Source organism: Paralichthys olivaceus, chromosome 21 (assembly GCF_024713975.1).
Source record: "Paralichthys olivaceus isolate ysfri-2021 chromosome 21, ASM2471397v2, whole genome shotgun sequence".
Lineage (NCBI taxonomy): Eukaryota > Metazoa > Chordata > Actinopteri > Pleuronectiformes > Paralichthyidae > Paralichthys > Paralichthys olivaceus.
In genome coordinates this window covers 7,389,530-7,412,324 of record NC_091113.1, presented here as the reverse complement: position 1 = coordinate 7,412,324, position 22,795 = coordinate 7,389,530, and the positions used below count along the sequence as shown (strand labels likewise).

General features: G+C 42.7%; 1 protein-coding gene across 2 annotated transcripts in view; it reads left to right on the top strand.

The window, feature by feature from the left end:
* Nucleotides 1-22,795, top strand: part of LOC109627012 (zinc finger MIZ domain-containing protein 1-like) — a 107,484-nt gene that overhangs the window by 14,256 nt on the left and 70,433 nt on the right. For both annotated transcript variants that reach the window (XM_020083322.2, XM_069517478.1), the window contains exon 2: nucleotides 15,139-15,237. The gene's annotated coding sequence lies outside the window, so the exon portion shown is untranslated. The remainder of the gene's footprint in view (nucleotides 1-15,138; nucleotides 15,238-22,795) is intronic.

Below are 22,795 nucleotides of genomic sequence, written 5' to 3'. Positions count from 1 at the left end.
ATATTTAGAGAGCAAACATTTTGATACCAGCAGGGATTATAGTTGAGGGAAACATGTTTTTCTAAGAATGTAAATGTCAGCATATTGCAAGGCGTAATACTGCAATTTCCATTTTTCTGCCAGACTCCCAAAAAAAGCAGTTTAGTAACTCAAATCCCACAGAGGAAATCCAGTCCAGCTCATTTTTATGTAGCTCGCCGTCGAAAACTCATTCTCTTTGTTCAGTAAGCGTCCGATTCATCAGCGGGGACTGTTGCCGCCCACAAACAAACCAGCGTATTTGTTCTGCTGCTTCACCTTGTTGGCTTTGTAGAGGGAAGGTGCCAAAGGTGGATGTTAAACATGTCAAGTGCTATCTGCCTCATTTACTTGGTCACTGAATATTCATAGGCCTTGATACTGGTGTCAGCCTTCAACCAGCCGTGCGGCAGAGAACCGGCAGCAGCAGCCTCAGACGAGGTTGACCCCACCGACACGCAACTCCTTCCCTCTCCGTGTCGTCCCAGAGATCCTCTTTCACGTCACATTTACGTTTTCAGATGAAGTGGTGGTGTTTTTTCGCCCCGGAGCTGACAATTGTTTCCGGTTCCAATTTGCGTGGCATGAGAGGGCTGCTGTGCAGCTCTGTGCTCCAAGGCGTTCAGGGACGAGTCATTGAGGGCACCCTGCGAAGAAGAGAAGGGAGGAGGTGGAGGGGGACACTGGGTATAACCTCCTTTTTCTGCAGTCATGCCCATTTACTCCCCCCCCCGACACCTCTGGGGATGCGCTCTGACCTCTGCAGGGATCTCGCTCCCTCCTCACTTGCACTCCTGCGTTTCCTCACCGCGGCAAGGGAAGCAAACCAAATTCCTTGTGTGGCACGAGAGCATTCGAGAGGCCCCCGTCGCAGCTTGGCCCAGTCTAGACTGCCGTGACTGTTGTTTGGCAGCGATGTGGGGTCGGATTCACTTAGCGTGGCAGCAGAGATTGCAGTGGTTGTCTCATTAAATATATGTTTCCTGTGTTAACATGAAAAGCTCATGCTCTTTGTTGTTGCTCGCCCCAGATGAAAGACACCCTCTACAGGCTGTGCTCTGTTAGAGCCTCACACTGTCAACACGGTTAATGCTGTAGATTAATAAATCGAAGGGTGATGAAATGAGATTTGGGCAGAAGAAGGATTCAGATCCTTTAAGTAAAAGACAAATACCCACAATGTTAAAGTACCTGATTATAAAACCTATAAGACCTGCAATAATCGGACAATTAATCTACAGTGAATATACTAAGTAGTTGCAATGTAAAAAAAGATTGCTAAATGGCTAAAGTATTCAAATAGTTCCCTTTTCCTCATTCACACAAGGGTGATATAGTTAAAAATGATATAAAAATAAAAATGGTCATATCAGTCGTTGTCAATAATGTGGGATTAAACTCTTTTTTATGAGCAGAGAATGACAAACACTTAAAACAGTAAAAAAATTTACAAAGTCGAGGTGGATCAATTTTGTGTTTACACAATCAATATATATTGAACTTTTGTTGTATTGTTATTGATGAAAAATGTATTTAGATTTTTCTGTCACCCAGCCCTAATACTTAAACATTTTTACTCAAGTTAACGTTTTCATTGCACTACTTTTACTGGGAGTATATCTTACATTGTGGAATTAGTACTGTTACTTAGGAAGAGATTCCGTGAATAAAACACTGACATATTAGCTTGTTGTTGGCTGATGCTTCTGTGCATCTGAGGAATGCAAGTCGATCATTTACTCCCCATTTTGGTCTCCACCTCCTGGGGGATCTATCTGTCTCTTTATCTGCTAAATCTAACAAAGGAAGCATGGATGAAACATGTATAAAATATGCAGAAATCAATTTTTTGGAATTGCAAAGTATTTATGAAGTATATTTTATATACAATTTAGAGTACTGTGGCTAAGTAGAGTAAGCTTGTATTTGTACAGGCGAGAGGAGGAGCAGATAACGCCCGAGTGAAGCCTCTAAATCCTGATACAGGAGACGCTGGCTGCAGCAGAGGGAATTTCATCTCCTGTCATCTCGCTGTTGATTAGTATTGATTGGTCGGGGCTGAATTGGCTTCTTGAATGGACATTACATCAAATAATCCCTCCTTCTAGTTTCCCAAACCTATTGTGAGTGCAGGAGAACGATCAGTGGCTTCCAGCAAGCTTAAACATTTCCTGAAGGGGGTCAGAAAAAAAGAGTTTTCTAGCCCTAGTGTTTTACCTCTTAATGAGACTGGGGGAAAGTTGACCTACTGAGTAATTGTGACAAACATAGCCGAGGGGGAGCTCAGCGTTGCCCAGCCTCTTTTCACTGTGGCGGTTAAAAAAAAAAAAAAAAAACCTCACTGCACCTGTGGTTTGTATCGACATGAATCTTTTCCCAGACAAAACCAGGAATTCACTGCAGCTTGGCGGAGTCTCCCCGCAGTGCATGGGTGACACGGTCCTCTGTGCCGCCGCTGCCGGTTCCCTCTGATGGCGGCAGCTTGAGAGCAATGATGAAATGGAAAGGTTCCAGCGCAGTGAACACTTGCACGCACAAGGTAATTGGAGATTGCCGCCGAAGAACTCTGCACGATAGGCTTTCAATTCCACTCTGCGGAGAGACAGACCACAAAGTTTGATTATGTTTGCTGTTAACCAAGCACCCGCTGTAGTGGAGCGAAATGGGATACTGTTCAGACAAGGGTGCGAGGTGGGAAAGTGAGAAAGGCAGCCCTGAAAATATTTGAATCTGATTCAATCTCTCATTTTCACAACGTGAGGGCACGAACAGGAGTCAGCACAAATGGGCTCCGGCATCTTCTTCCTGATTTATGAGGCCTGAGTGTGGTGTTTGAAATGACTGACAGGCTTGGGATTGCCCGGGATCCCCACATTAGCATAGCATTGTTGATCACTAGCAGAGCAGGTGTTCTAGGCTCATGTTAGCCTCATTTAATTACGGAAGGACTTGAGACGGGCGGCTCTTCAGCCACTTCATGTCTGATTTGACACCGGAGGATCGGGGCGTGTTCAATGGAAAGCAGATAAATGATTTATAAGAGAAGCAAAGCCAGTTCAAGTCCTGCTCTGAGGACATAAATAATGAAGGACACTTTGAGCTCCTCTGTGACATGAAATACACAAGATTTCATCACATCCTGGATTCAACACTGTCTTTTTATGTTTTTGTATTTTGTCTTTATATCTGTTTTGTGTAATTATTTATTTAATTTCATTGTTGGAACAAAAAAAACAACAATTTCAGGGTTGCCTAAATCAGTAAAATAATATAATTTGTTATGTTTTGAAAATAAAAGTGTTTTTAATATTTTACACAATCTGCACCAGTAGATCTCTGTCTGTTAAATATGAATTATACAGATACATTTAAAATGGCAGTTTTTCTTTTTTTCATTTACATCGATTAGATATAATGGGCTGCAGACTTAGGTGTAATTACTGTTGGATGCAGCCAGGCTAGCTGTTTCCCCTGTTTCAGGTCCTAGTGCTATGCTAGGCTAACTGTCTGCTTGTTTTAACTTTATATTTAACAGAATGAGAGCATTGATCGTCTTGGAAAGAGAGCAAATAAATGTATTTACCAAAAATGTTGAATCAATAATGGTTTTATTATACTCACATTGTCTTGTATGGGTCATTTGTTGCCGAAGTTATTTGATGAAATTCATATTTTGTAAATACCAGTACGTTGAGTCTCAGACACCACGTGTTCGGCAGCAACTCATTTCCCTCCACAAGGTTGTGCTCATGGTGACGCTCAAAGTTTGAGCGTTCACTTTAGAGTTATGAGTGCCAGAGGTGCCAAAACACATAAAAGCTGTTGGAAGAGGAAAAAGGAAGGCGAGGAGATGTGTTTTGGCAGCGTTGTTGCTCTGTGAAGCTGCCTCTCCTGTCTGTAGTGCAGATCCTGCTGCTCTGTGTGTGTCTGTCAGGCTCCATGTCATCCTGCCATTGTTCAGGCTCGAAATCAGCACAGACTCCCATTGTTCTGCACTCAGATCTGCAGCTGCAGCCCACTCTGCCCAGTATCTCTGCACTTTGTCATGTCTGTAAAATAGTGTCATCTCTCAGCGATGATGAGTGGTTGCCACAGTTTCAGATGCGCCTACTGTCTCTTTGTGGTTTTGGAAGTTGCGGCAACATTGAATCCTTCAAACTTGCCATAATTAGTTAACACTTTCATCTCTTTTTTCGGGCTTGAAGTGCCACTGTGGCAAAAATCATTTTCTCGAAGCTTTTCCACAGAATGGATGTGCGAGCGTCTCCCCTCCTGCTGTAAACCCTCACAGGCTCTCGACAGTAAAGGAAGACATGCCTCAAAGTGGATCAAAGTAATTCCTCCCTCCCCCTGTCTAAATGGAGGAGCATGTTGACATGGTCCCAGTCACAAGCTTGGTCGTTTGTGGAGGAGTGCAGCAGCGGAGGATGCCTCTTGCTCATGGGAAAGCGTTCTGGCTGGAAAGATGTCCTGACATTTGTTTTCCAAACAGCGGCTTCATATTAAGGGGCAGTGAGGATTTTAGTTTGTCCAGTGGGGTTTTTTTTTTTTGTCGCACAGGTGGTGTTGATGTAGCCCGACTCCTCTGATGTGAGCTGCCTGTATGAGCTTCTTTCATGTGGTGTTACTTTGTGAGGTACCTAACTTAACGCTTTTACTTTGCCGCTCTATCTCTTTAGCCCGGCAAGGCTGTGTGTCCCATTCAAAGGCAGAGCAGCACGGCTCCTCGACAGGGTACAGAATGTAACCTTTAGTTCAGAGGGAAAAAAATCATTTTTCTCACCACGACATTTACGCAGATGCCACATATACTTCTTGACCCTGGCTATATTCCCCCGTGCACAGTGCCACCCTGAAGCGCTTGTTTGTTCTTTGAATGTACACCAGACTCACAATCATGATGAAGGACTAGTTATTTATGGTGTCCAAGGTTGTGAGAAGTGAAAGTCTTTTTCTCCATAGGCAAAGCTGTGTGAGTGGCAGTTGGAGGATGGAAACGAAACTTGAAAAAAATTCCTTGTTGAGGCAGCGGTGATGAACAGCTTGTTAGAAAACATCTTGTTCTCGGACAGGAGGTCAAATGTGCGAGCCTGTGTACATAGGAATTAGGAAGAGAAGTCAGCAATGACTCCCGGGCAACATTTCACAAGAAACATCTTATCACAGGGTTTAAAGTTCTGTAGCGTGGGCCGCTGAAGGATCTTGATGACTTGATGACTTTGAGTTGAGTGTTTAGTAAAAAGCTAAGTCCGATATTCACTCTCTTTTAACTGTTTTTGGCTCGACTCATATATGAAGGAAATATGTGCATGATAACTGTTCGTTTGCTGTTTGGGACTGGCAGACATGTTTGCATGGACACCAATATTTCAATATTAACCCAATTAAGATAAAAGTCTGAGTAAGACACTGCCATTTAAACTGCATTTTCTGATTACCTTCACCCAATAAGGTCATACTCAGAATAAGCAATAATCAAATTAAGAATTATTCTGACCTTAGTCGCATTATGTAGACATGTATACATCTTAATCACATTATAACATATAATTAACACAGAATTTTGCAACATTGACATGTATGGTAGTAACCACCAGATTAACAATGGATGCCCTGTGCTTGGGTGTAAACAAAATGGAAAAATGAGAAAGAAGAAGAGAACGGCCAAAGGTTTATGTATTTACATTCAGGCACCAGTATGTTTGATTTATGACCTAGTGGGCGTAACATTGATGTCATAATCAAACAATGATCTGAACTTATATAAACATCATAATGGACTAATGGTCAATAGTCAGACTGGAGTCATAGATGGTTGGTGGTTGGAGAATTGGCTATGGAGTTTACCCGCAGCCTGCCCTTCACACATGCACAACACAGCAGGAGGTTTTCTCACAACAGCAACGAATCCTCCGCATTAAAGCCAGAGGTGGAGCAGGCGGGTGCAGCAGGCAGAGGCAGGAAGTGACGTATTAACTCCGCTGCGTAGATCAACACTCAGACACTCAAGTGTTTTCTGCATGTCTGAAAGCAGCTTATGATATACTATATAAGTATGTCATATTTTTTAATGCATATGTGTGTATTTTGGGTTTTAACCCCCTTATAACTCAAGATTGAATTCTTTTTCTTCCCTGATTGATGCAGTGTGAGGGAACACATGGCTCTGCTGTCTGTAATGGCCTGTCAGGTTCTGATGTTTTTGCCCCAATAAGCCGCCAGACATTCCTCAGCCAGTGTTCTCCTCTGCTATGACACATGAAGAGACCGCAGATGAGAATCACCTGTCTGTGGTGAGCCCCGGGAAGCTAGAGCCCATCTTCTCTCAAGGCGGGTTGTCACCGCAGCTATTAAGACTAATAGCAGCAGCCTGTGATAAGCACTGTTAGCTGAATTCATGACCCGAACGGCCGCGGCGGCAAGATCATTTCCACTTGTGTGTTTTTCTGCTGATATGTTTAATTTTGATCCTATCTGGTGCTGTGACATGAGAGGGGAAAGAGAGAGGGGAATAGAAAGGGAGTGATGGAGCCTTGGGTGAAATATTGATCGGTACAATTCAGTGAAAGCACTGCAGCAACAGAGGTACATCATACTCTCTCATGTGACACAAATAAAGTCCTCAGTGTGATGATGATGAAGCTTGAATCCGTCTCTAAACATCACGAATAATGTTCATCAAGACCACCGATTTAAAAAATCCCCAAAATTACAGAATGATTCTGACTTTATTTGCTCAGCTTCTTATTTCTTTCACCACCACAACACAATGGAGGTGAATTGTGAAGCTCAGAACATGGAAAAACTGTTTAACGGCAAAGTCTCTTTTAAGAGACTGAGAATAATTCACTCATCTAGCTGTGAAAACCTCACAGGAACCATTTCCAAGTAAAGAAATAGTCCCTCTAGAACCCTTTTTTACACAAATATTTCAGGGAAACCAACCACAGCAAGTTTCCCAAATCAGACACACCTGCCATGTCGTGGGACCAGCAGGTGCATGGTGTAAACACTGCAATACTGACGGCTGATCCTTGAGCGTTTACTTGTACCATTAGTGAGGTGTTCACCGTTCATTTGAGTATCAACAGCTTTTGTGGAGTTAAATATACATCTCTGGCTTTTCTGCTGCTTTATTCTTCTGTTAATTCTCTCCTAGAATCTGCAGCTATTTGAATTGTGTAGCTTAACATTGCTACATAAATCTATGGACCCCCATTGTGGTGTAATTATCAGTTCTATGCAAAGGGCTTGACTGGAATCTATAATAGGCTTTATGGTTCTCACCTGGGAACAATGTATTTTTTTACTCATCAGCTTCCCTTTTATACTTTTGTATTTGAGTAAATGTTTTCAAAAAAGTCATTTTATCCTTTGTTTGAGGAAACAAGCAGAGATAGAAGGGGTATGACGAGCCGAAAGCAAAGGAAGAAAATCGGACGCTGCTTCTATGTGGCATGCATTGTAACCATTCAACAACCAGGGCAACTTCATCTGAGTACATTTTAACTTGTACTCAAATTTATTTTGATTACATTACCTGTACTTGAGTACAGTTTTGCAGTACTCTTTCCACCCCTGTATTGAAGAAATCTTGTGGTAGCTTGGTTGAACATGATTGCCTATATTTGGTGTTTTTTAGATATGACACTCCTCCACATTCCCTCCTTTTCCATCGTTTACTCTCTGAACCATACCTCCCAGTAGAAAACAGATATTTGTCCAGCAACAGATTTTTGTTTCCCTCCTCGCTGTCCCCCATGCTGCCACCACATGGCTGGCATTACCCGATTTCCTGGAGATCACTGGAGGATGCCATCGGAGCATGCTCCTCTTTCTCCCTCTCATTCTCTCTGCGGTGAGTGGCCCGTTTAATGCATTGTAATGGTTGACCATTATTTACGCAGGGGATAAACAAAGAGAAGCGAGGAATTGATGGAGTAATCCACTCTCGCAGTCATTAGGCATTGAGATGGAGGAGCTGGTGGGAGCAGCCTCCTCCTTGTGCCTCTCGAGTCGAGCAGCTAATGGAAATGGGACTCATTAAGACACCTTATACTCTGGCGCACCCAAGATCATGAGCAATTGCTAATTGATTGTCGTTAGCGCTCTTGCAATGAGACGCTCTGCCTGTTTTCGCATTTGTTATGAACAGCTTTGTTTTCTTCCCCCCCATCTCCTTCACTTCATTATTGATGTTGCTGTTTTTCTTGCTCCTCTCCCCTTTTGCCTCAAGAGTCTCCTGCAACTGAGTCACCTCAACACTATTATACCTGGTTAGCTGCAACAGTCGCAGTCACAATGAATCCCACATTTCACAGCTCTGTGTCAAAGCTGCAGTATCGCAGAGAAATACACGGAAGCAAAATCAATATTCTAGATCCTAAAAAATGACTGCATGTGCATGAAACACACATGCCATAGGCGAGTGTGAAAGGGCGGATGTAGGAAATGTGCTTCAGCCAGCATGGTCATGGTTGAATAGCAGGGAGAGGCAGGTCTCCCCGTGATGCTTCGCTTATTGGCTCTGGAAATTCTCCCCTCTTTCCTCTGGAACCAGCAGATTGTGTTCATCTCAGCCTTTAATCATTTTCTCCCTCCCAATAGTAATGTGCTCTCTTTCCCCCTCCCTGGATTCCTCTGTGTATATGCCCCCCCCCCATCCCCTTTCTTCCCTCTCATTGCTTTTTCTTTCCTTATTACAAGAAGTAGGAAGAACTGATAAGGGAGGGAGGTGAAGAGAGGGGTTGAAAATGCAAATACAGGTCCGTTGTTCTTTCTTGTGACAAATCAGGCCTCATTACACCCCCACCTCTTCTTTGAAATTGGCTGGAAGATCTGCCCTCTGTTTCTATGTCGTGCTTGTCTCCATTACACTATGAAGTCTTTCACCTCCATAAACCCTCCTCTTGTTCGAGGGGCCGGTGAATCAGCCAGGTGACCGGAGAGGAATCTCTGGCTGCAGGGCATGTGATTTGCTTTGCAGATGAAGCAGGACAGAGCAGGGGGGAGGTAAGGCAGCGGGCATCATTTTTATGTCGGTGGTCAGATGGCGCAGCAGCTCTTTGCTTCCGCAGTTCTGCCAGCAGCCTACACCTTCTCTCTTTCTCTCCATTTCCCTCGTGTGAGCTGCTACCACCTTCTCGCTCCGACAGGGAAAGACCGGAAACAAAGGAAGAAAAATACAGACGCCCTCTTGGGCTGCTCTCACTTTTGAAACAAGATACACTGTAGAGAGCGGAGGAGGAGAAATAATATTGAATCCATTCATTCATGTAAGACTCACATAAGCATCAGCTGCCTGTGTTGAACAAGAAAATAACCATAGGTATTTTAAGTGAAATCTAATTATATACAATTTCACCATTCATGTAATGTAATGAGTTAGCTAATTTAGATTTGTTTCTTTAACATTTATTATTGGATGATATATGATATAACAATCCAAACCCAAGTGGGAGTGGACAACATTGTAAGGAGCAATTAGCTCACCAGCTAACTTACCATATACAGTTTTGTGAGGATTGTTCAGTCAGTGTTATTATAACTGACACAAACAACTTCCAAAACTGGGAAATCATTGACAAAACTGGGAAAGCAAAACAAAACAATCCAAGCCGAAGTTGTATTAAACCCTAAAATGAATTTATTGAAAGAGTAGCCTTTTGGGGATCACTTAATTACTCCACTTGTTTAGGTTCATCCACAACACATCCAACTGATGCTGGAGGGCAAACATGTTGGGAAGTAATGCGCAGCAGGAAGTAAATTACCTGCATTTGCATAAATAAGACACACAACTGTTAGTTGCTGTGATGTGGATCTGGTGGCTCACAGTTGTGCACCACTGCACCATTTTGCACCAAGTGTGTTTGCCTGTGTGTGTGTGTGTTGTATAGGTAAGTGAGGCTCCGCATAATTACAGCAGTGGTGTTTAACTAGGCGCCTGCATTTGTGTTAATCAGTATAGAGAGTGAAGATTGGGCAACTAACTGAGCTGGTGTCTCACGCTCGCTTATGTATCACATTAAAAGCCATTATCACTAAACCTGTAATCATCACTGCAGTGATACACTTCATGTTTATGGCTATGGCCCACAACATGATCCAGTGTAATCACTGCATAGATGTCCTCTGAGACCTGCCGCACGTGTTTCGGGAAAATGCTCAGCCCCCACCCTGTTAACCTGGATTCAAGTTTCAGTCAGTATATACAGGCATCACAACCCTTCTGCTATACATGTATACATTAGCTTTATATTTCATAAAAGGTATCCTAGCTAATCTATCGCAAATGTATAGTTTGAATGCCCCGAATGAACGTCCTTCTTGTTCAAATATTTTATTCTAGCTATGGCTTCTTCTTCCTCTTTTTCTTCTTTTATGGTTTAATGCCGTCTCAACTTCCTGCAATTGGTCTGAAAGTCCTAACTGTCCAAAAAAGTGTTTTCGCTTTGCAAACAAACCAAACCGTGGTTCAGTTTGATCCATTACACTGAAATAAGCATTCACTGAATTACAGTAATGGTAATTAAAATGTTAATTTATAGTGAAATTAATAATTTGTTGCAGTTCTAATGAAATCTACAAAACATGTCATTTGAAAGATTGATGAGTTTTCAACCTTTTAAGTTATTTTCTCTGAAACAACCCGATTAAACACGACAGTTGCAGAAGTCAGAGTATTCCCTTAATTAATTTGTATATAATCACATTATTAGTGCACATGTAAACAGAGGCGAGATGATTACCAGCGTGTTTCCACTCAATCCTCTTTTCATCTTCCGAAAATGAAAACCAGCTTCTCTGCTGAGAATCATTACAAACAAACAGGCTCCCATTCCTACATTAGCTGTTCCAGCATTCCTCCTTTGACTCCAAGTGTCTTTGTCGGGCGTCTTTTGAATCGCAGAGATGCGTATCTCGGTTGATCTTGCATGTCTTGAGCATATCAACAACAGGAAGCAGCCCGGAGGAGCATTTGGGATTTCTTTGCCAAGGTAACATGAAGTGGAAGTGAAGCACTACTGAGGGAGGTGAATGGGAGGTCAAAAGTTTCAGAGCGGTTTTTTTTTTACTAGGAACATGATGGTGTGATTAAAACTTCCCAGATCATTGAAGTCCTGTCTTTAATTTTACTGCATATTCATCAGCTCATGTTAATACTTGTTTACCTAAGCACATTGTTTCCCTGTTCTCACATAATTCATGTCTATGCGCATACTATATTTACCAGTTAAAATGCAAATGTGGCCCACTGGGACTAATATCCCCTCCGAGCCGGCTGGGTGAATGGACAACCTGTGGTTCTTAAGAGCTTTCCCCTACAGCGTTGAGAGCAGAGCCAGGTTTCTCCCCAAGTGCCTCTCTCCTGTCATTGTCCAGGGTCGGCAGGTGGTGTCCAACTCCCGCCACCCGTCTGACCCACCAGCAACTTTCATGGCCACTTTGCACAGGATGACTGTCCCTCATGCAGTCGGTAAAACCTGGTGCTGATGGAGGAGGAATGCTCCTGCGTGTTCCAGCTTCAGCTTCAGCTTCAGTGGCTAAATGCAAGCGACAATGGGGGAATTCACACTGCACTCGTCTGGACGTCACTTGGAGGAGGTGCACGTGGGAATGCAATTTTCCAAATTGGTTGAACCCGACAGTTGTGATATCTGTGTGATATCCCATTCAGCTATGTGTGAATAGAGTTAGTAATTATCCACAGTTAGTGAGTGACAGTGTTGATGACGTTTCATATCTCCCCAAGCACCTTCCTTCACCTGAACCAAACAAAAAATGTTTTCAGTAGGTGAGAACGTGCTGGACAGTCTCTGGTTGTGTCCTGCATGTGTGGAAGGGCAACTCCGCACAATGTCCCGACCTGATTCTCTGCACATTGTCCAGAGTTCATATGTGAAAACGGCTCATGAGGATCCAATTAAACCTGGAAGTGCCCCTGTGAAGGAACAATAACAATGATAAATGCACCTCTGTGGCCGGGTTAAAAGAGGAAGGGAGAGAATGTTTTATTGTGCTGTTCTGTTTTGACACAACTTACTCCAGGACCCTGCTATTTTTTGCAGCATCAGGATATTTCAAATTTCACCTTGTGAATGTTTTTTAGTCTTTGGAAGCGTGGTGTTATCTTTTAAACATTCTGATGACTTGGCTTTATGCAGCATCAAACCCACTCTGCATGTGCTTTGAATTGGCTTAGGATGTAGTGACGCTTTGCCAAAGGCACAAATAACGTGTGTGTGTGTGTATGTGTGAATAGCACACTAGATTAGAGCAGATGTGGACTGGATTGTTGTGTGTGTGTTGTTTTATCAGTCAGTTTATTGAAAGTGTATCAATTGTTGTCAATAATTAGTTGTTTAACGACTAAGATTTTTTAGCTAGGAGGTTATGTTTCCCCCTGGTACATTTGTTTGTTTGCTGGTTGGTTTGTGTGTTCAGGTTTTTTTAATCACTCTCTCTAACGTTGTGAGAGATGAGGGTTCTTCTCCATTTCCCCAGTAAATAATTGATGACAAAAATCAGGCTCATTGACTGACCTGATATCTATGAGTGTGTGAAATTTGGTGCAGCTTGATTGCATATAAGGAGATTATTGGTGGAGGTATGCCTTTAGTTTAATATCAGTAAATAAATATTATACAGTTATGTTGAGATAAAACAAGCAATTGAAATGCTTTCTTTATGTTAAACTAATGATAAAAAAAAGAATAATTCAATTACTCTGAATAAGTTTTCTGAAGAAACAATTCAGAACATCAAACTTTTTAAAATCCATTTTATGTCTTTATTTGTGGTTTGGTGTTTCTTAGAGAAGCTACAGTCACTTGAGTGTATTTTTTTCCCTCTGTGGTAATTCAGAGAAAAAACCCTTTAATCAGATAACAGATTTCTGTAGTTCAGATTTGCACTTTGCCAGCAGTTTATCAATTACTGCTTGTGGTTACATGCTGCCAGTCAGTCTTTGTCTGGGCGCTTGAGCCTCCTCCTCACCGCGCTGCAGAGCCGTGTTATTGTACTTAAACAAATCAATTCTGTTGCAGTTGAGCTTTTTTTTTTTCTCCCTCCATCCCCCGTCATTATGAACTGTTTGCAGTGCAGAGCACATTGATTTTTCACAGCCCTGGAAAAGCTGTTGATGAATAGGACAGAGGTATCTGGGGAGAATCTGGCTTTAAAAAGGAGGCACCCAGCGTCAACCCCTCCTCCTCCTCCTCCTCCTCCTCCTCCTTCTCCCTCCCTTCTCTCTCCCGGCCCATTGAGCCCCCAGCCTCTCCACTTTCTCTTTTCACAGAGCGGCACTTCCAAGAGGGGAGAAATGCTGCCTGAAAAATCTTCCAGTGATAAAAAAAAAAGGGGATTAAAAAAGTGGAAGGCACAGGGGACTGCCTTCTCCTGCTGAATGTGAACATACACCTTATGGTTATACAGTTTTTATATATGGAGCATTAGCCTTGTCCTGTCAACCAACAGAAATGTCTAGCGTGGTGTGTGTCGCCCAGCAGACGCCTGACCAAAACGATACTAACAGGATACAGCCATAGATGTTAAGGTAGCGATGATAAAGGAAGGGGAATATTGTATTACTTACACACTCCTCACATATATTCACAGAGGGAGAGCAAACACCCCTGAAGACATTATTATTCTTTCTGTTCCTCTACCATCCAATTTAGCTGCTTGAAATTTCATAGTTAAACATTTGGGGAGTGGGGGAAAAAAAGAATGCACGCTGATGCCCTCCAACTTTTTCTCTGACTCCGTTAAAATTAGTGTCGCGCCCTCTGAACAAGAGAGAGCGAGTTGAGGGAAAAATTGAGTTCAGCAGAGGATAGAAGAGAAAGAGACTCTTACACCCAGTGACCTGCCACCCTAAAGATAACGATCCAGAGCAGTTACTTTAACCTTCGCTCTTAATTTATAGAAGGGTCTAGAACTAAGTTTATCTAGATTATATTATACTGATGCTTACATGAACACCCGAACAGTGACTATATTTACATAGACAGCAATATTTTGTCTATTTACCTTTTTTTGATTTTGATGTTTCCATGACTTACATAGTCTGACATGATGTCAATATTTCGTGCTACAACTTGAACTCAGGGCATGTGTTGTACTCCAATAGGAAGTTATACTAAGATTAAGCCATATACATGTCTACACTTACTGCTCCACCTTCACCAAGGCCCAACTGTCCCCTTAAATTCAAGAAAGCTGCTCCAAATTTCACACACTCAGATATCTATTCCCTAAATATGTTTTAAACAAAAAGAAAGATTATTTCTTCTCCTCTCGCGTTAAAATTGAAAATTTTTTCTTTCCATTGGACGTATTTCTACAAACACTCTGTTCAAGAGTCTACATGTAGATTTCATTAATTCATGACTTCATTCATTATGGGAAGGATAAGACATAGCAGAGTCGGTCCAATTGTTATTAAGCTCGTAATTATGCTTGTAATTACGCTGATCGATTCATTAGGGAAATTAAAGGCTTGCAGACAGACTGTAGATAAGACAAGATTGTTAACGGAAAGATAAATCCATATTTCTTTTTATTCCAAATCACGATTCAAGTATTTGTTTACACTCTCTTTTATATTCTGGGTTATTGTATTAAGTTCTTACCGCTAATGCTTTTTCGCACATTGGTTTTCACCTTTTGAACTAATGTGGTGATTGTGAAGGGTCTGAATGTCACTGGGCACACGCACAAGCCCTGCCAGCCAAGCTAAGTGCTAAACTACAGTGAAGGCCTCTCTTAATAGGCTTATCTGTCAATCGCGAGTGAATTGTGAATGTGCCATGACAGTGAACTTACTCTGTGGGGGATGTTTATGATGCCTTACCGATCATGTGAAGTATCGGCTGCTCTTTTGATTCGTCCTTCATGGGCACGAGAGCGTGAAGGAGCTTATCCGTGCGGGGAAGAAGTGTATCACGTTCAGCATGGCGCAGATGGAAGCCACTCGGTGCCCAAAGCGAAATCACTGAGTGGGCTTGATTTTCAGTGGGTGGGGGAGATGCAAATGTAATAATTCAATGTTCGGAGATTGATGGATAACACAGCCGTGATTGATGTATTTTCTTTTTCTCGTGTGATTTCTCTCAGGGGCAGAAGACGTGAGGCGCTGGAGTGTTTCTCCTCCTGGTGCGTGGATGGGTGGGGGGGTCTTTCGTGGTGAAGAATCAAGGATTGAAGTCAACATAGGTAAGTTGTTTTTTAAATTTTTTATTACATGATGGAGTTCAGCAGATAGTTTCAGAAAATACCTCACAAATTAGAAGTTGATGTCCTCAAATGTTTCTGCTGCAGAAGGAACTTTGGTTGTTGTGCGTTAAGAAGGTCCCATCATCCCAGTTGTGAAGTCGTTGTTCCGACTGGTGCTTTAAAACCGGAATATGGAAGAAACACAGATATAGTAAACAAAATGTGATGTATTTATGTTTAGAGCATTGAAACAACACCTGGGCAACAAGTGCGAGTGTGACAGGCACCGTAACCATCAAAATGTCTGGTCAAAAGGTTAGGTGTTAGACACGCGTGAGAGATGAGCATATAGTTTGTGACAAAAGTGTAACATTTGACAAGTTGACATTAGAAGTAACTATTTAGAGCTGATCATAAAATTGTTTACAAGTGATGTTAGCATTTCTGCAACTTGTGCAACAACATTTGCCAAGTCTTAAAGAGTTGTTCTGACTTGACATGGGGAATATTCCCACACCACCTGAACACATTAACTCCGTTATTGAGGAGCAACCAGAATGTTTTCAGGGTAGTTTGCTGCTGTAGTTTGGTATTGCTGTAGAAATTGGGGACAGTTTTAGTTTTTAGGACACTCGTGAAACAGGAGTCTGTGGTACATTAGCACCCAAACGAATCAGCTGATATTTATCATGCTAGCTTGCTTGGAGAACATCAGTAATGTGCAATCCTGAGAACATAGAAGACGCTAATAGAATGATTGCGTTTGACTAGTGTTTATCAGATGTATCACAGGACGAGCCTGCAAGTAGTTTGTCTGTTTTGCAAGAATGCACATATGAAAACAATATCACTTTCCTTTATATCCTGTAAATTTGAGAGCATGAGTGTTTAATTTGTGAACAAGAAGTAAACAATTTGCAAGCACAGATTAGGTATAAGTGTGCACACATTCGTTTAGTTTTCTTTTAAATCCCTGAGACGTCCCAGGCTATGTGGGGACACTTCCTAATTAACTGAGTTGTCGCCTTGCCTGAAATATTTCTGGAAAAGATGTTGTGTCACAGCTGGAATCAAACAAAGCTTGTTACTGGAAACAGATATCAGCCTCCCCTGCCATCACACACTGATTTAAACACTGCAGCTTTGTTTGCACGGACACGCTCTGTCCTCCACTGTGCTCCAGTGTCTTTGGTAAACATGTGATGGCAGCAGTTTGTGTGCGGCCGGGGTCGGCTCACCTTGCAGAGCATGTTGATTTCATCAGGAGCTCCTTGGGGGCCTTTGAGTAACAAAGTGCTGAGATGTTGCGTCTGTTTAATGTTTTTTTTTAACCCATATACAAGTACTGTACTGTATGCATTCTGATGGATGTACAAAGAAGGTCACAACAGTCCACCTCACCAGCAATGTAGCAGTTTATCCTTATGCAATATGTAGTTTAGTGTATGATCCACTAAAAGGGAGAATTATGTTTTGGAAAGAGAATGTAATTGGTTCGTCCACTGTATTATACAATACAGCTTTGGCATCATGGATTAGGAATTGGGACAACCAGCATCCATACACACACACACACACACTGAATAGATAAGAGTGGTTAATCTTGATTAGAGCAATGCGAATGCTGAGGAATACTGTGCCCCGACAAACATCTGCCCCTCCACACAGCTGAGTGGGATAAACCAAAGTGATTATTGTGGAAATGTCATGCGAGGTAGACAGTGAGAGCAAGTGACACGAGGTGGGATATGACATGAACAGGGACATGACATGAGAGCTTCACAGTCGCTTCTCTCCCTCTCCCACTTTCGATGACAGATCTCTTCCCTCTCGCTGTCGATGTAAGTTTGCCTTTGTGGAGGCAAAAAATACAGCTGGGTGTGATGAAAAGGCTGCAGTCAAAAGAAGATGGCAAGTCTCAAGTAAAGAACTGTAACCTCTGAGGTTGAGGAGTTTGTAGTAAAGTGTGGATACCCGACCTCTGAACCTGACGAGCTGGGCCACACATTTTGAAATGAGATTCAGGTTTTGGTTGGGTTTGGTCAAGTTAGCTGGGCTTTACTTGTTTTTTTATGCCGCACACGCCTGCAATTAGGGAAAACATTAGGCTTGGGTTGTGGTTGGACACAAAAGCAGAATGTCTGTCAGGTTCAGGTCCATGTCGGCTAATTTTCTCTTGGTCTTGGAAAGAAAACATTGGCCTGAGCCACACTCTCATATGTAGAACAGCAGTATTGTTTGCTTTGTTGGAACAGCCATCCAAAATCAAAAGATAGACAGTGAGTGACATTACTTGAAATGACTGAAATCAAAGTTTTTGGTTAGATATACAACTACTCTTTATATTTCTTTGTGTTGGAGGTTGCCAGGTTGGGCTTTGGTTCTGTCGCACCAGAGTGAGCCCTTATGAATAATTGCTGTCCTCTGTGAAATGTGAGGGGTGCAGACATTCTGTTAACCTCGCTAAAGGAAAAAGGGGGAGGGAGGAAAGAAAAAATCCCCTTCCTGTCAGTGGTCTCTCATTCTCTCTGTTCTTGTGAGATCTGGAACTGATAAGTGTGAGGCCTCTGGTAACTGAACAGGAAGGATAAAGGGCCTGGCTCTGCACACATGTCCACCTCCCCTGTGCAGGCAAACAAAGAGAGCAGAGGCTGCCACTTAACTTCTGGTTTCATAACATTCAAGCCTATTATAGGGATTATTATCAATTGTTAACTCTTATCTACTTGAAGGTGTTTCTGTTGAATAAAATTACAGAGACGTTTTTTAGCAGCTTGACACCCAGACACAATCACTACTCCCTCGTCCAACTCAGCCGTGTAAAGTCAAGTGGAAGTACTTTATTAAACAAGTACATGGCAGAGCAGTGAGAGTTTATCACTCAACCCAAACACCCAGAGGCCTGAATGACAGGCTGTTATACTGATAAGCAAGATTAGCGTGCGTACATGAGTGTTTCCTGGAGCAGGTGCTTAAAGGAAAAAAAGCCAAAAGCTTATTGAGACATAGAATGAACTTCCAGAATAAAAATGATGGAATAAGGTCAACACAGGCTAAAAGATCAGTATCGGTATGTGAGAACAGAGTTGGGTCAATAGTGCAGTTTTACAGCTAACTTGTTGGGTCCAGACATTCAGACATTTCAGTTTATTCTGAAACAAAATAATAGATATGAAAGGAGCCTTGGAGCAATGTACCAGGATTTAGTTTGGGGATACCAGGATATTTTCAGTGCAGCTACCATGGGTTGTGATTTTTCTTGTTGTTTTCCAAACAGTCAGTATAACATTCGGGTCTCTTCAGTGAAGTAAAAAAACAAACTATTTGAGTTCCACAAAAACTGAGAGAAAGTCTTCTTAATGGACTGCCTTTTTCTCTGTAAAGTACAGTGCGTTGCAGTAATAGTACTAGAAAATTCTCACTGTGCTTATATCCAGCAGCTGTATGTGACAAGATCAGATTCAATCTTTGAGAGTTCCACTATTCATTCAACAAAGGAATTCACTTAACTGGATGACAATTACACAACTGTGTGGCATGAACAGAACAACATATATTGATGGTATCTCAGCAGTGAATAAGGAACCAGGGGTTGTAACCTTGAAGCCTTTGTGAATGACTCAGATGACTTTTGACTCAAAGGTCCATCAGTCATGTGCATCGATGAGTGTGGAGAGGATTTTCCTTTACACTAACTGAGCCTAACAAGAAAGACCTTGAGCAAAGTTACCTTCTTTGACAACTTCTCCATCTGTGATCATATCTTTTCCTCAGTACGTAACTTGATTTTCATATGTGATCCCAAGTTGTTTTCTTCACATTACCTTAAGTTGTAAACTAGCTTTGGGAATCTTGGGCTGTATCTTATCCAGGGCTGAGACTGTGGCTAAGATGTTCCAGGGTGGTATTCTTCCCATGAGAAACTATGAGATAATGTGCCAGGGTGACAGCTGAATTATCAGTCCATTAGTCACCGTGGAGAGAAAGCGGTGGATGAACATGGCATCCGTAAAGTAAGTGCCTATTTTTTAGCAGATAGCCTCCTTAAACTGCCGTCCAGGAATCTTGTTGGTCACTCCCACTGATGGAAGAACTGGAGGGCCGGGGTCAGGGAGCAGAGCTGGAGCCATTGCGGCGTTCTCTGCTGCTGTTGCTGCTGCTGATGACCCGGTCGCCTGTCCTAGGAGCAGAGCAGCATAACACAGAGGCAGGACTCGGTGTACTGGACTAAAAATAGACATGGCGTCATCCCCACTTTCCCGTAGACTCATACAATTGTCGATGCACGTGCTTGTGCTTGAACATGCTCCCCGAGCCAGCGCAGGCACACGTCTTCTGAAGCAGTCGTGGGCGCTGGTGATAGTCGGCGACATGCCAGAACATGTTTGATTGACAGGGTGTCTGCGGTGGTACAAAGTGTTTGTGTGTTCTGGACAGATGTTCTCCACATCCCCACCCTGATGGTCTGAGTTGACTTACAGCAGGAGGATGCCATTAAGCAACACATGGCTGCACGATGAACTTCCCCCCACTGTCCTGTGACCCTGCCTATTCTCCAGGCCTCCTCTACATCGTGTGTGTGTTTCTATAAGCTCCGCAAACAAAGACACTATGAAGAAAACAAAAGGTATTGAATGGATCGAGTCGTGCTTACCTCCTTTGCTTCGTTTTGTAAAATTTAAGCTTTGACATTCCATCCACGGACAACTTGTCAATTTCCTGTTCATGATGAATAGCCTGAATAAGCTACGCTTCACAAGCCAGCGGATTAATTAATGGCGTGGCGTAATATTTTTAAGAACACTTGGCATTGAGATGCTGTTGGCTCGTGAATGGTCTATACCTCAATGCTGCTTCTTAAAATACGACCACATTAACTGGGCCTTTCTTCTGCCTAATGCTGCCACATTATTGCATTTCTCTTTGTCAGTGAAAGCAGTTACTGTGGTCTCATTGTGTCGGTACATTGTTGGTGTAAATTATAACGAAGACCCAATGAGCTCGACTCCACGCAGCTTCTGCTAAATGTTTCTATTTGTGATATTTCTGTGTAAAGCTAAGGATGATAATGATGATAGTGACAATGCCGCGGGGCCTTGAGTTAGCACGACGGCTGATCTGACTGCCATTCAAGTGGCTCAGTTTGAAGGTGTATTTGCAGCAGTAGACAAACATAAGCCCAGGGAGCTGTCGTTTATCAAGCGTCAGCTTCATATCCAACACATTGATATTTACAGTCTCTTACAAGCACATTATCAATCAATCACATTTTATTTGTACAACCCATATTCACAAATTGCAATTTTACTCATAAGGTCCTCTGCCCTTAACTGTTTGAGGAAAAACTACAGAATACAAAAACCAAAACACAACTGCAAGTGTGCTTCCCAAAATATCAAAGACTATTCCTTCAAAGTTAGCTCCATATCAACCCTCCAAGAATACCTAAATAGCTTTAGTGAAAATTTGCATGTCAAATATTTAATTACACTCGAGCACTTTAACATCAGTAAAATGATCTGAAATTGATCCACAGCGCTTAGATTTTTCACTGTGAAGAGTTGGGAAAAGCAGACTTTTCAGTATTTACAGCACTTTGTCACCTTGACAAACTGTGAAATTAATAATTTGTTCCTTTAGTTCTTTCAAAGGGCTCAATATGGTAAAAATTACTAATCAACCTCGAGCGCTGCAGCATGATTGACTGTCTCACAATGAAGCCTGATCTTTGAGGACGCTCAGGAATTCGTGGCCGACAGGCTGATAGTCATCAATTTCAGACTTGTTTGGCAATTTTTGGGATCAAAGGGGATGATGAGGATGGTGATACTGATGCTAATCCCACTGAAGGGGATGATTGAGTCATCAAGGCAAAACAGCTGTCTTATGTGCAGCCCCCCCCCAACTAATGGCTGATGATGACTGTAGCAGAGTGTAAGTGAGTGCAATTGACAGCGGAGTTTGTGCTTCCTCTGGGAGGAGGGAGAAAGGATGAATCTGAGCGGAGGGAAACAGGCAGCAGGGTGGCCATGAAACATTCATGCACCTGGGGACTCTTAGCATAAGGAGAGCAAGCTGAGCCAGTAAAGAGCAGAGGACTTTTTAATGGCTCTGTTTGTCCTTTTATGAGATTAGCTTTAGTCTGGCTTCTTATATAAATTGCCTTAAAAGCCTAATTGCATACAGTGATTTAGCGACGACTTGTGCTCTCAAAGAGGCGGCTGCCTGCTGCAGAGCCTTGGAGAAAATATTATTTACATTTGGAATAGTCTAATTGCGGCTAGCTGCGAGATAATTGGTGCCGTTGGTTATAGCTCAAAGCTGGAAAGCAGAAGAGGAGTTATTCCCAGCCGCCGGCCGCTCCGGCTCGGACTTGTAACGTGACAACGGCGTACCAAATGTGGCCATCCCCGATTGCACTGGTCGAACAGTTGCTCCTCAGCTCAAGCCGGGACAGAAAAGGCGAGAGCGGAGCAGAGGAATGGCAAGATGAAGAGGAGAAGAAGGGAGAAGTAATATTTAGACAGCTGCACGCGTAGTGTTGTGTGTCAGTGGAAGGGAGGGGGTTAGGAGTGGAGCGTTATTTCGGTGCCCTCAGCGAGGCCTCAGACAAACTCCTGCTGCAGTATTGATGTCGCTGCACCCTCCTGACAGCAGGCTGTAAATCACAGGTCGCAGTCATCTATAGATTTACAAACACCTGCTACCTCTGCTGCTTATATACCACGGCAGTATATTATCTATCCGAGCTGAATAAACTGAGAGAACTTGTTCAAACATGTTTAGAAGTTAATCTGCGAGAGAAACCTATCTGAGAACTCGCCGTCAATGTCTCTGTCCTGGTGAGACGGCGTACAGTAACGGTGGTTGTGTGAGACAGCTGGTCACATGTCTGCGGCCCTGTGCTAGACTGGCTCCATGCCTTGAGGTGGTGGACGGCAGCTGACTGCTCCGATTCACTGGGAATATGAGTTGTGTGTTGTACGCCTCACAATGGACTGACTCATAGGGAGCAGACGTCGAGCTGGTTCAGCGTGCGTCTCTCAGCCATTTTACTGGAACTCTGTTTGACTCCATTTATTGCCTCTGTGTCGTGATGGAGACAGTGGCCTTTTATCATGACTCGCTTCAGTGTTTTAGAGGAGTTTCCTGTCACTGCTAACTCACACTGTCCTGGGGAGGATGTGGGCTGCCAGTCGGGCGTTAGTAACTAGTCACCTGACATGTAACCGCATCATGACCCCTCTCCATACGGTTCCTTTCTCCACTGATCCACTGATCATCCCCAGCAAAAACAGCCAATACTGTTTGGCTTCATTCAAAGCAAGGGGATTAGTTCATTTTCACATTTTACTCTGTTTTTAACATTTCACCCAAATTGTATTGACCCATTAAAACAAGCCGGGAAAAGCATTTGATATCATAATCCCTTAAATTAAAAACCCTTAAACCCTTAAGTATTCAGTTATGCCACAGTTAATGGCAGGACAGCTCCTGTGGTTCAAAAGAGAGGTCTCTAATCCAATCTGTCCAAGATAACTAAAGTTGGATCAAACAC